This window comes from Neomonachus schauinslandi, chromosome 6, assembly GCF_002201575.2.
Source record: "Neomonachus schauinslandi chromosome 6, ASM220157v2, whole genome shotgun sequence".
Lineage (NCBI taxonomy): Eukaryota > Metazoa > Chordata > Mammalia > Carnivora > Phocidae > Neomonachus > Neomonachus schauinslandi.
The window spans coordinates 150,445,595-150,460,618 of NC_058408.1; positions in this window are offsets into that span (position 1 = coordinate 150,445,595).

A 15,024-nucleotide genomic window follows, 5' to 3' on the forward strand; every position below is an offset into this window, starting at 1 on the left:
CAGACCCCACAGCCTTGCCTGCCCCTGCCGGAATGGCCCTTCTCACATTATGTTAGAACCATACACAGTGGCCGTGGCCTCTACATTCCCTTCTGAGTGCAGCTTGATCTGCTGCTTGCAGAGAAATAGCCTCTATCACAGTCTATGGAGGATGGGAAAGACCTTCCAGAACATTCTGTCCTGTCAGTTTGAAGGTGGAGAAGCTGAGTGTTGGAGAAGGGAAGATTCCCCGAAGTGAGCCAGGAGTGGTGCTTGGGGCCTGATTTCTGTCCCTGATGCATCTCATGCGGTGCCTTCTCTCCCGGGGCTCCTTGGTTCCTACATCAGCCAGGAGGGCAATTCTTCCTCCAAAGGACTTGGTATAAGAATCTGGTCTTCCTGCCTTTGTTCCATCTTTGAGGTTTGCCCAGTCTGACAATGTAATGTACATGCCCAGACATTTTCAGTGGCTTCCCAATGTCTAAGAATTATGTTAAAATACCCACGCTTTGTCCACTCTACCACTGACCTACCTGCCATCACTCGTGTCCATACGCCAGCCTCCTTGATCTGTTCCCTGACGCTGATGGTCGATTTTTGTTTGCAAAAGCTTTCCATGCATTTTACATATGTGGGTTTTCAGCTTCCAAAACTCCTGCCCCGAACCCCGAGCTTTGGCTCTTCACTTATGTGTTCTTCATCCTGAAGGCTTTCCCGGGCCCCCTTAAGTCTGGCCGAGGCACATTCCACACCCTGCCCACAGCCCCTAAAACCCTGCAGTGCAACCTCCTGTTTACTTGTCAGCTAGCCTCGCAGAATGTGAGCCTCACGGCATGGATTTCATCCTAAGCACCAGCCCCTAGCAGGCTGCTGGCGCTCCACGAATGTTCCTTCAGTGAAGAAGCAATGGATGGAGACCTTCTCCAAGGAGGCTTTCCCATGACCCAGGACAGCCATCCTCACCCGGTCCTCCAAGACCCCGCTGTGCTTCGTTGGTACCCTTGCATAGCTCGTAACAGCCCCTCATGCCATAATGTTCACAGCAATGTCTGTGCTGTGTGATATTCACAAAAATGGATACAGCACCCGGGACTGGCAAAGCGTTCTACTACTCACTTATTCTTCCATGAGCTTCTCCAAGTGCCAGACACTGAGTGAGGGACAGAGTCCCACCAGAGAGGGCACCTGCTTCTTGAGGGGCTCCCTGCAGAGAACTATGGGGGTGGGGGATGGGGGCAACTGGGGGGCTTCCAAGAGGAGAGTTTGGGAAAGGGAAAGATGAATGAGTGTCCGTGAATGCACACAGGAATGAATGAAATAATGAGAGAATGGAGTGAGGGCAAGACTGGTCACCACCTGGCTCCCCTTGGTGTCACTTCCCCACCTGGTTTGACCTGACCTCTTGGCCATCTAAGGATACGCCCCAGGAGTACAGAAGTTGCTTCCCTGCTTCCTCCTCTTTGCCACTGTTTGAAAAGAGGTGACTTGTTTCTGGAAAGAGTTCCTGATTGTCCAGAGATAGAGCGGTCTGGCCCATCCTCCCACTCAGGATCCTTTTACATTCCTGCAGAAGAGAAATGACACTTTCTTTTTTTTTTTTTTTAAGATTTTATTTATTTATTTGACAAGGAGACACAGCAAGAGAAGGAACACAAGCAGGAAGAGTGGGAGAGGGAGAAGCAGGCTTCCCACGGAGCAGGGAGCCCGATGCGGGGCTCGATCCCAGGACCCTGGGATCATGACCTAAGCCGAAGGCAGATGCTTAACGACTGCATTCTCTTTTTTATCTGAAGTCAAACATAGAGCTCCTTGCAATTTTGGTCTCCTATTTGAGTTTTATGTTTGATCTTGTTATTTAGCAACCACGGGTTTATAAAAAGAGCCTGGCTTGAAGCAGCCTAGGGGGACTGTCTGGGGGCCCCTTAGCTCCATAAGAGGGCAGCCAGGACCATTAGTTGCTTTGCGCCTGATGGTTGTTAAGCCCGACACATTTTCTGTACATTCATAACGAGACACTCCTTTCACTGCCTGTTACTCTATGAGCATTGTCTTCCTTTGAAGGCCAAGTGGGGGCTGTCTCAGCAAGGGTCAGTTCCTAGGGGCAAATGGGTGAGAAGCAAGAGGGCGGTCAGCATGTGGAAAAAGGAATAACCACCTCGGCTTATCCCTGACACCCCTAGTTTAAGGGCACTGAGTACAAGGAGGTGGATATTCTGGGCTCTGACCCCATCTGCCCCACTCCAAGGAAACTGGGTTATCCTCAATCTTTGAGGCCTTTTGGCCATGGCAGAGCACGGGGTCCTCTCTGGGGCTAACAGTGTGATCTAGGTGTTCCCTCTTTCTTGGCTGCAGCAAAGCCCAGCCCAGGGCAATGTGGCCTTCCAATGATTGAAGAAACTAAGAGGCCACTGATGGGAAATGGGAGTTCCCAGAACATGCATTTACCACACAAAATCCACAGAACCCAGAGGGTGCAGATATCCCCACGTGCAAGTCTTGGGATTCCAGAAGTTTGGTATGTCACTGAAAGATGTCTTACAATCAATATGACGAGGAGTTTTGAAAGTGGAAGGAGAGAAAAATCAAGGCAGACGGAGATCAGGAAGGGGACTGAGGATGATCACTGAGAAAGTATGCTTGTTTTTAAAGCATTTTGAGAGGAGTCTAAGGTGTTGAAAACCCACTTCGCTTCCCAACCATCCTGTTTCCGTCTGCAGCAACCAGCCAGCCTGGGAGCCACTGGACTCTTACCCCATCTTTATCCGCTGTTGGCAAAGAGGGCTCTAGTCACCAAGTCCTACCGCTGTTATCCTCACCCTACTGCAGATCCATCCTGTCCCTTGCATCTGGCCCCTGCTGCGTCTTAACTGCCCGGGAGCACTGGGTTCAAATCCCAATGCTTTCATTTAACCACCCAACAATACTTACTGAGGTCTACTGTGTGGCAAGTACCACATTGGTGGTGGGGCATTGAGCTGGTTGCCAATCTACCCCGTTCCTCTGATTTCTTACAAGCAAAGTAAAGGCTAAAAATGAAAGTCCCTAGATGAAGTGAGAGGCTAAAATGCAGTAATGGCCTGAAGCACCGGACACAGTACTAGGCACAAAGGAAGGAACTGATAAAAATGTGAGAGCAGTTGATGTTTGGAGCTACATTTTGAAGGTCAAGTAGACTTGGAAACCGAGATGGCACTGGTGCTCCCACCATAGCCAGGTGGGCGGGGTGCCCAGCTCCTTAACCAAACTAAAAGCTATGTGAAGAATGTAGCACTTCACGAGCCCCTTGAGGGTCCTCCCGTGACCCAGCACTCTGAGCACTGCTTTTAAATTCTTGCCCCTGTGTCTGATGGACCAATGGTCAAGGTGGGGCACTGACTCCACTTCCTTTGATAGGAAGGATGCAATGAACCCAGCAGGAAGCCTATACACCTGAGAAGAGGGGTGCTCTGAAGACTCAGAAGGTCCTAAAATCATGTTGCTATCATTACTATTATGGTTTGCATTATTAATTGAATGATCTCCTCCGCTCAACCCAACCACACTTGCAGAATACCTTGTTCCATAAGTAGGGGGACATGTTGAAGCAGGTGGGATGCTCATTCAGGCTGGAGGGGCGGGGGGCTCAGAGATCCCAAACCACCACTCTAAATTCTTTTCACTGCACCAAGCTGTCTGCGGGTCCCACTGGTCAACCAGGATTGTGACCCACGAGCAAAAGCATGGTTTGGCCTGTGCGTCTTCAGATAATTCCTCTATCATCTATGCGTCTACCTCTATCCATCATCTATCTACCTATCAATCACCCATCATCTATCTGTATCATCGATCTATCCATCATAGCAATGCTTTACAGTGAAATGTGGGATAAAATGTGTTCCTCTTAGAGATTACCTCTGGGTCAGTGGACTGATTTTTTTTTCCTGCTTTTTTTTTCTTTTCTCAGAATGTTGTATTACAGTAGAAATAAAATAACAGGTCACCTCTATGCCTTTGGCAACTGAAAACTTTCCAAGGTGGGCTAAAAATAAGTGATGGATGAGAACTTGTTCTTCTGATAGCCAGTGAGGGAACCGGGTGGGTGAGAGGGGCCCCATTCTCTTTGGAGGAAAGAGGCCTGCCGAGTGGTGTGGACAGTGTGGGTGGTCAGGGAAGCAAGTTTGGGTTCTGTCTCCATCAGTCATGAGCCAGGGCATGCATTGTGCTCTCTCGCTCGCTCGCTCACTCTCGAGGACTTGACTCTCACGTCTAAGTCGAGGGAGTCCGGCCCTACTTCCCTGTGGCCGAAGGCAGCATCCATCTGTGGGGGCTCTTAGGGTCCTCCCTCCCTGGGCACGGTGGTCCGAGGGACACTGGTGGCAGAACCCAAGATGCGAATGTTAGCAACTTGGTAGCACTCCATCCCAAGTCCAGGACAAGCAAACACAGTCAGGAGCAGAGGCGGAAAAGGATGTTGAGGGGCAGCAGGAAGGGGGAGGTGGTGCGCAGGCTCGCCCCTGCTATGTACCAAAGGGAGGAGATGGCCCGACAAGTAGGGTGGGAAATTCTCCTGGCAACTCACTTATAACAAACTACTTCCAAAGCTGCTTTAAATCATTTACCTACTTCAATATCCCAACTGCCTATGTATTTTTCATCTGTTCCCATCCCTACAGGCTATCTCCCGAAATCAGTAAATCCAATTTGTCATCACTCAGATATGTTTTCAGGCTCTGAACAACCATTTTTTACACAGACCAAATGGGATTAACTTCCATCAATTGTTTAACTGCAATCAAGACATGTTCATAAACAATGTAAATATATTTACTATATTCCTTTACAACACGAGTGCCTATAACCCGCCAAGAAGCCAGGATAGGAGTGAGCCATTCCTGATGCTTTATGGGACCATTAATGAGTATGGATTGCTGTGTCTCTTTAATTTTACCTTGGCTTGAGGGAGCCTTATTTTCCTAGGGATTTGGGTTAGCTCCCAGATGGTAAGAATCAGGATCAATCTTCTTTTTGAGTTAAAAAAAATCCCTCTCCCAACCATTTTTGCCATTTCTCCTCTAGGCTCTCATTTCCCACTACCTCGATAAAAATAACTGCCAGTGGTTTGTGGAATTTGTTTGCTAATTCCCTCGGTCCCAAAAGGTACTTGCTGGTGACAAGCGATAAACCTGACTGGCTCAAATTTCTGAAATTGTCTTGGGTTGCTACTTGATGTTTCTGGGTGGAAGGAACCATTTCTGACCTCTCTCAGGTTTATGTGCTCTGTTTTCCTCATGAAACCAAAGCGGCACAGTTTTAAAAGGTGAGGAAGACCACGCATTTTACTTCCTTTACTGGGGCAAATCACTGTTAGGTTTATGGAGTGCCCCCCATTCAGTGGGTGCCATTCTAGGCACGAGGGATCCATCAGTGAACAAAACAGACTGATTCCTGCCTTCATGGTGCTTCCCTCCTAGTGGAGTCAGCTGGACAAAACAGGACAAATATGGTAATAAGGGAAGCCTACGTTTGGTCTACTAGGAGGGGGTAAGTGTGAACAGAAGCAAGAATAGAAAGAGCAGGGTGGTGGCCTCTGGACGGGTCCCATGCTAGTTTTCTGATGGACTGGGAACGCTCCTGGGCCCGTCATTTAACTTTGCCAAAGAGCATCAGCCCCCAGACACCACGTGTACCATTCTACATCCTAACCTGCTTATCTCCTGCATCTCTTCCCCTGTGCTCTGCTCACTGCTTTTCTCCCTCTCGGAGGCCTTCCTCACTGCCCGGCCACTGTCCTGCTTCTTCTTCTCTTATTCTCTTGTCCCTGGATGCCCACTGCGGTCCCTTCCGTGGCCGGCCTGTTGTTTGTTTCTTGGCCTCTTGGACTTTAGGCTGTTTCTTGTCCAGGGAGCCTAGGCATGTTTTGAATGAGCCCAACAGTGCTGTACTATTTATTTTCAAGGGGTAGAAACTGGAATAAAACCGCGAAAAAACTGAAATAATTGGCTTTAGAAGCATATATATGTATATGTGAATATAGATATGTATGTATATAGAAATATATATACATTTATATACGTATATGCATATCCTACGGGTATATACATACACATATACTATGCAAGTCAGAAATGGAAGCAGTTTTTATTAAAGCACATTGCATACAATTCTGTGAAGTATTTTCCTTTCGGCCAACATATCTTGCCTTAATCTGCAGATTTTCGTTGATTGAAGGTGAACATTTCAGAAAGGCTTGCCTTTGTGCAAAGAAAGGTACATCTTCCTCAGGATCCAATCAGCATTTTTGCAATTCATTATTGAAGATATGCTGTTAGATTTCGGCTGATACGTTTAAGCAGATTGGAAAGCATCCTTGGACGCCGATCCCTTCCACCTGACCTGCCTTTCTGATGCATCCCAGTTTCTGCGTCCCTGCGTCCCCACAATCCTCTGCTGCCCCAGCCGCCTCCTGTCTTTATGCCCCATGAATCTCGGGCATCCTGCCATCCCATTATAGCCTCCTTCCGCACTCCCCCCTTCCAGCCCCACCGCCTCCCCCGCCTCTGACCTCTCAGGCAGCTCCTGGCACCCCTCCAGGACCCCCTGCCTTTGGCTGTTAGAATCTGCGGAGCCCAGCAGCTGTGACCACTTCTCTGCTGGGCTCTGCCACTGGGCTGAGTGGAAAGCTCATAGGCCCCAGCTCCCAATGCACTGGGGAAGGCCGCATGCACGGGGCTGGGGGCTCTCGGCCCAGAGCCGGGGCTCCAGGGCCCAGCTGCACCCCAGCCCGCGGCGGGAAGGTGTCCTTAGAGAGGACACAGAAGCCTACCTTGTGCCCACTCACCCAAGTCACCCCCGCCTGCAAAGAGCAAGGTCCCGCACAAGTTAAGCTGAAGGTTAAGTGTGTCTCCGGCTTGTGGTTTTCCCCTCTGGTTAACTCTGGCCAAGTTGTAACCTCCAAGTAAAATGCGCCCCACAGACACTGCCCTGGGATGGCTGCCGCTCAGGTCCTCATTAGAGCGTCCATAGCGGCCATGAGGGAAGGATGAAGGAGGATATGGACACAGGAGCAGGGCTCCATTGCCCTGGCTTCATTCTGAAGATAAAAGAAGCTGAAGCACACAACCAGCGGCCCGTTGTAATCATCGAGTCATCAAGGTAATGCCGTAAGGAAATTCAGGCGAGCTCAAACATTTTTGCAGGGACACGGGGCAGGAATGGCCCCAAGCCCAGAATCTCGTGAGTTCTGTGGAGTCTGAGGGGTTAGAGGTCAACTGCATTGCCCCCGAAATGAAACCCCCCCACCCCTCGCGCCTGCTTCCGTCCCTGCAGAGCCTAAGTGTTGTTAGTGGGCTTCAAACTTCTTTTCTGGTTTCAACTCTGTAATTCTCCTCCTATTTTTTTTTTTTTTTCCAAATCGAAGGGGGAATGAGGACTGAGCAATCTGATCTTCCCCCAGATAGGAAGCAGGGATACAAGGGCTCTTTGTTTCCATCCCCGAAGCCCTAGGACTATGTCCCTGCCAGAAGGCCACGCTGAAAAGGATGCAGTCATTATTCCGCATCATTTGCATTTCAGCCCGGCTGCATTCTGCCCTGTGTAGAGGAATGTGCCGTTCTACAGAAAATGTGTGTGCAGAGGAAAAGACGTCCTAGACCCTGCCAGAGAACAGACATGGGTGCCGGGTCTGAGCAGTCCCTGATTTTGGCTCTGCCCAAGTCCGTTCCCAGCCTCTGCTCATTTTCTCCTGCAATTCGAGTTACTGCCTGAGTTGCTTCTTCAACCTCCCCATTTAGTAGGTCAACATACACCTTAAAAAAAAAAAAAAAAAATACTGACTTCCACCGAGTACGGGAAAAGGGGTCTGGGAAGCGTCCACAAGAACGTGGAGTCCTGCCCAAGGGGCCGGTGAGCTGTCTGGCTTGATCTAGGTGGTGTCTGAGCTCAGGATCCAGTGAGATTGTTGCCAGGTCATTCTTCTCCCTTTCCAGTGAAAGTATTTTAAAGCTGGAAGTACTCTTCGTGATAAAAAGGTTTTACAAATGAAGAAGGTGACTTTTCTAGTGCCTTCTAGCTGGTTAATTGCTGACCTAGCAGAAGGACGGAGGATTCTGACTTTCAAGCTACTTGCTTTTGAACTTTAATTTATATCTTTATGAACGAATGCTTGGCCAGAGATATTTTACATCAAAGTTTACAAGATACGTTTTTCTCTAATTTTGATTATTTTTATTGTAAAATTATCCTGTTATTTTAGACTTTTTTTTTTTTTTTTTTTTTTTTAATTTTTTTTTTTTTTGGCATTTTAGGGGTTTTTTTTTTTTTTTTTTTTTTTTTTTTTTTAATTTTCCCCCTTGAAAACATAATATCCAGTTTTGTCTTCAAAGCTACAGGGGAAAAGACCACCTTTTATGGAAAGGCAGGTTACATAAGACCTCAGAAATGAATGAGTGTCTTACCATCCTGGTACCTGCCCCCATATACACTCTTGGTTGGAGATCAAAGTTAACATGGATTTTTTTTTTTTTAAGATTTTATTTATTTATTTGAGAGAGAGAGAGAATGAGAGACAGAGAGCATGAGAGGGAGGAGGGTCAGAGGGAGAAGCAGACTCCCTGCCAAGCAGGGAGCCCGATGCGGGACTCGATCCCGGGACTCCAGGATCATGACCTGAGCCGAAGGCAGTCGCTTAACCAACTGAGCCACCCAGGCGCCCAACATGGATATTTTTTTAGGGAGTTTTCTAAGGTCCTGTTAGAGATCTCAGTTTCCACACACGTAGCTGCCACCTGCCAGGAAGTGATGAGCCCAGCCTGGGGCATCAAGCTTTCAGGGGCATGGCTCATGTCCCCATAACTGATGGCAACCAGCACTTCCCAAATAGGGGATAGGGGATGCGATGAACACCCGGTCTCGGCCACGGTGGAAGACAGAGCAAGACATCACTCTGTACCAGCTTCTTTGAGTGTGACCTGGCAGACACCAGGGGCATCTGGACTGCTACAAACACTGAGTCGAATTAAAAACAGAACAACAAAATGACCGGCTTGGCCATGTGACGGTCTGGGCAGCACGGTGAGCGCATACACTCTTCTGTGAGCCTCTTTTCACAGAAATTCTCCTCCTTCACTCCATCCCCCGGGGGAAGGGTTGGGTCTTGAACTCTTTGTGAAATCTTCAAACACATAATAAGAATTAATCACCATTAGTTCTCGATTTTAACAGCTGCTTGCTACCTCGATCGCCGGCTGCAGCTGCGGACCCCTCTCCCTCTGCTGACATCATAATCCCATTACAGCTGGAAACTTGCACACATAAAATGCAGATTTAAGCTTATTTTGAAACAACTTCTGCTTGTTAATTGCTGCGATCTCTATCACAAGCATAAAATTGCAACTTTCATGCGGCAGCGCGGCTCCTCCTCACCAGAGGCGGGAGCGTTCCCATTCTTTCCCGGGGTTAAGAGTGGACCCCAATGCACACCCATAGCTGTCAGCCTTCGGATTACTGACACACTTGTGGACCAGATTTGTCCAGAAGTGGCGTCTGTCCATCTGCTCCTTGCTCATCTCTTTCCCCAAAAGGACTCGGCCGGCAGCTAAGAAAATGTCTTGGAACCAGGTGAGCCTGGGAGAGCTCTCCCCGGGCTGTGGCCACTGCTCGGCACCAGCTCTCTCTCTCTCTCTGCTCCACAGGGAAATCCCAGGGCTCCTTTTCTTGACTTGCTGAGTCAAGTGGGAGACATACGGTTTGTGCCCTTTTACAACAAGACGCTTACTTGGCCCTTGTCTGCGTGCCTTGTTTTCACACACGTTTGGGCATGGCCTACAGCTTGATACATGGATGTCTCCAAACCGTGGTGCGGCAGGTTATTAGATCTAGTGAAGAATAACGATCGGAAGAACTTGTGTGCATAAACGCATGGAGCGTGGGGTGTGTGCGTGAACGCAGCGGAAGGGCTACACGTGGCTCCTCGCTGTTCTGAGATCGGGGGGGGGGGGGGGGGTTGCTGCGATGCAGTGAATTGTAGACAATTATTTGTCTTCTCACAAATTGTGTTGTAGGAGGAGGAGTTATTAAAAAAAAAAACAAAACACTACCATGTTAAAACGGTAAGTTAATTTTAACTCAGGAGGATATTGGGGATACTCTGCCCAAGTTCCAGCATGAAACAGACTCGCTGACATTTTAAACCACAAAGAACAGTCCTATTTATATTTTGAAATGGTTTTGAGTGAATTGGTTTTTAGGTTAAAAGTTTCCTTTTCTCCCCCCAAGTCCACTCCAGTGATTTTTTTGTAGCGCCACCTGCTGTTCATTAGTGGAAGTGTTAAGGATTATGGAAAGCCTGCATTTTTTTTCCCCGCCTTCCAGGGCCATTTAGGATTTATTTCATGAAGATCCATACCTAGAGAAATCCGTGACGATGTCTGTTGAGGACTGAAGTACAGGAAAATATGGTGGTAGGCCTGCCTTTAAGAAGGGGAAACTCAGACGTCACCCAAGCCTTCCAAAGATTTGGTACCGCTCGGCAAGTACGTGAGCCCTTCTTGGTCTCAGGCTGTGGATCCTGGGGCTGACACTTCTTTTAATTGGCAGCCATGGCATCAGAATGAATTCCTGAGCCCACAAAGGCGTCTTTTATTCTAGATTAATCTTAGAGGTCATTTGGATAGTAAACAATGCTTGCCTTCCCCATGCAAAGACCAGCCTTGGCAAGCTTGCCTCAGTGACTCTCACGAGAGGGAACCAGCTCTCAGTTCAGTATTTGGGCCTACCCTGGGGGTAGGGAGCACCCGAAGGTGAGCCCCAGAAAGCTCCAGTTGGTTCTCTCCATCACCACCTGCTATTGTCACACAGGAGTTCTTCCAAGAGTGTGATGAATCGCCAGGCCTGTCATGCTGATGATCAAAGAATGCGGTGCCCCAGTTTGGCCAACAACTGAGTCAGGATTATTCAGCCTGAACCGCCAAGTGTGTCTTCCTCTGGCAGTATTTAAATGGACTCTGGTTTAAATTGACATCCCTTGGACAGCCTCCTTCCTCCCGGTCCTCATGTTCCCAGTCCACCTCATGCTGTTCTCACCGCGGAGCTGCACTTCACCCAAGCAGGTGACTTTCCCTTCACATCCCAGAACCTGATAATTTTGTGTTCCTACTGCAGAGCTGGGATCCTGCTTTTTAATATCAACTGGCAGCATGACAGTGTTTCTTGAGCTGGAAGACAGTTGAACTGTCCTACAATATATGTGTAAATGTCGGCACGAAGTTTGCCGTTTTCTCTCCAATATGGGCCATCACTGCAAGGACTGATGGCTGTTCAGAGCAGACCTTAGCTAAAACTCTGTCTGCCCTGCATCTCGGGGCTTAGGAGGGATTCTTTAAGCCCCATTCTTCATGCTTGAAGTGATAGACTTTGGGCTTAGAGGAGGGGTGGTTGGGACTAGGAAAGCTCACCACCAGACCCAGCTCTGGGAGAATCATTTCATCATACCTGTGTCAAAGGATGGCTGAGGAACGGCAAACTTCATCTTCACACACACACACACACACACAATCTATTTACTAAAGCTTCTTAAATATGCCCTAGATGAACCAACTGCATGACTCCTTTTCATTACTGCACTGTTTAGACAGTTATGAAAACTAATAATGAATTTGTTTTCTTTTCTCCGTTAAATGTCATCTTGCATTCCACTGACATTCCACTTGAAATGTGGGTTTGTTTCCGAATCTGGGACCAAGGAGAGCTCTCCCTTGTTTTCTTGAGGGTAGGATGCAATGAGAGCACGCAAGGGTGAGCAGTGGGCCGCAGGGCTCTCCCTTTGGCTGGAGCTAAGGGCAACTCTGGAGAAAGACCCAAGGTGGCTAGGGGGTTTCGTCTTTAACTTGTGTCTCTGCAGTTTTCTTGAGATTGCAGAAAAACTTCAGGGTAATTGGATACTTGAAATTCATGTACCTGGGCCATTTGCAGTGGTTTGTATTTTACTCATGTCCATTGGATTTCCCAGGTCTCTTCTGGTTCTGTGTTCCTAACCCGGCAGCATGTTCTTTCAGCCAGTCGGTAAACAAGGAGTCCCTCAGGCTCCTGCACAAATTCCAGAGCATGGATTGGCCATTAAGAAAACCTGTTATGGGAGCTGTTGTCGTCCTCCTGGGAAGGAAGCACATCCCCAGTATGATGTCCCCTGCTCCCCCATCCCAGGGTTAGGACTCTGGTGTCCCTCAGATGCAGGTCTTTTGATTTTAGTGATGTGTGCTCTAGCTTCATCCATGTGCACTCAGTGATTTGTCTTTAAGTCTCCACTAATGCCTCTGATTTCATTTCACACATAAGCAAACTAGAATCCTTTGTGGATCCACAAAAAGAAGTGGGTGTACTTTGGGACCATCACACCTTGGTAAATGGAGTGGCCTTGGAGGCCAGGCTGGTGGTGAGCAGGTCCCGTCTGCCTGGAGCTACTGTCTCGTGGGTCTGGGAGCAGGGGACACACGGGTCTGTCCTGGGGGGAGACAGATGAATCAGCAGCCCTCTGAGACACCTGGACCCTCCGCCCTGTCAAGGTCAACAACCTGAAGCTAAAGTTTCCAGAAAATACTTGTCAGGCCCCCAGGATTGTCCAGACAGTGTGAGAGGCTCCGGTTTTCTTCCCATAGGTTGAAATTCTCAGAGTAGTTCCTTTCATTCAAGAAAGAAATTAAATTCCTCTGAAGGGAATGGTCTAAGTCACATTTTCCAAGAATGAAGTCAGATAAGAGGAAGATAGATCAACCTCACTGCTGGATTTAAAAGTCAGAAAGGAAGGAAAGAAGGAAGGAAGGAGAGAAGGAGGGAAGATAGGAAAGAAAGAAGGGAGGGAGGGAAGAGGGGGAGAGGGAAGACAAATGAACTAAGGAAACTCACTGGAGAGAAATTAATCATTTATATTTTGTTATTTTTGTGAATACCATTTTTAAGTAATGGTCACTACTTCTTGGATTTATAATCCTGCCTTCATGAAATTTGCAATTAAGTCAATAGGAATAACGTGGGATGAACTCTATGTAATTTCCATTGTCTGACTTCCAGATTATTATTTAAAAAAAAATTTTGTTTTAAAGTAGGCTCCTCACCCAGCATGGAGCCCAACACAGGGCTTGAACACTCGACCCTGAAATCAAGACCTGAGCTGAAATCTAGAGTCCGATGTTTAACCACCTGAGCCACCCAGGCACCCTTGACTTCCAGATTATTAAATCACTTTCAATGATTTACTCTATGTAATTCAAAAACATACAAATAAACGAATAAACTCATTTTGATATGATCCTTCGCATAACAATGAATGTAATTAAAAAGACCCCTGGTCAAAAGGTTATTTAACATTTTAGTGTTTCTCCAACAAAATGGGACTGAATCACCCGCAAAGACAGGCTTCTCTAACATAGCAAGAGAAAAAACACATCTGTTTTACAGTAAGAGAAATCTGCGGTATTAGCTATAATTCATGATTTTAGGTAAATTTATCGCCTATCCTCAGATACATCTTAGTGATGAAACTCCCAGCAGACAGCATCAGAAGTGAAGACTCAGTGTCCACTGGCTGATTTAAGAATGGATGATGTCTGAGTGGTTAAGGGCTATAAAGACCAGTTCCGATTCCATGATGCCTCCCACACTTGGCTTTCTGTAGTTTGTTTCTATTGACATGTAACTGACATATACTATTATGTAAGTTTAAGTTGTCCAGTGTGTTGATTTGATACATTTATATATTGCAATATGATTACCAGGGCTAGAACCTCTATCCTGTCACATAATTATCATTTCATTTTTTGTGGTGAGGGCATTTAAGATCTCGCCTCTTAGCAACTTCCCAGTATATGACGCAGTGTTGTTAGTTGGAATCACTATGCTGTACCTTAGATCCCCACAACTCATTCATCTACTAACTCTGCAATTTTATCTTGTCAGTGACTTTTTAGGTACTTAGAATAATAGGCTGGGAACCTGAATAATACATTTCTAGTTTATGTCAAAAAATACCAGGAAAATCATATCTACCAAGGTTTTGACTGGATCTGAGGTGACACAGAGAAAACTTCTCATCTGACATTTTTATTCACTCACCCACCATTCATCCTACACACGTGGGTTGGGCTCATCCCCAGGAGCAGGGAATTCTGTCCTGAGCATGAAAAGCCCCTACGCTGTCCTCATGAAGCTTCTAGTTGGAATTTGCTCACCTGAATTTTAAGGAATTATGAAAATGAGCGCCCTTTATACAACCTCCCCCCACTTTTGCTTCTAAAAAATACAATAGTGATATGATTGATAATAAAGTTGTATAAAGTACAGAAAACATCCCACAGCCAAGGATTCAAACCTCTCCCTAACACAGCTGCTAGATCTTCTCTTTAATGGTTTCCAATAAATACTGAACACTGATGTCAGTGTATGGAAAGGAATATATCAGTGAGGAGGGTTCCATGAGAATTCAGAGGAATTAGGCTGCACATGCCTTGTTGGCAAAAGGGGACATGTTTTCTGACCATTGAGCTCAATTCCATAGAAGTAGCCAACTGATTGGCCTTGCCTTCATAGTCTAGTTTGCTTCTTGAACCCCATGAAAATATAGGTACTGTCAGTGCTCAACCAAGGCTGTTTTCTGGGTAAATAACAAGTCATGGCTCTGTTTCCTCTTTTGTTCTTGAGGCAGATGGACCATGGGTCATGAGTTTGGTTCTGTGGTCCTCTTGGCTGGTCTTCAGCTGCCGTGTCTAGACTGTGGTCACCCATGGATGGCCATCAGACACTTGTCACACAAGCTTCCAGTGTCTGGTGGGCTTCTGGGGGTCTTCCCAGAATAGGCATGGAGCCTGATCGGCAAGCCAACCCTCTTCAGTTAAGGGGTAAACTCAAGACGTTTTGGATTCTGTCATATCTTTTACGTGTCATGTCAGTGTTCTCTTGTTGACTGAGTTGAAAGGGACCATCATTTGGGACTCAGAAACTCGGAGATCTGAGGGGAAGACCTTGAGTAAACAACACTGACAGTCAGCATGCTAATGTGTTAAGAAATCTATTCTGCGT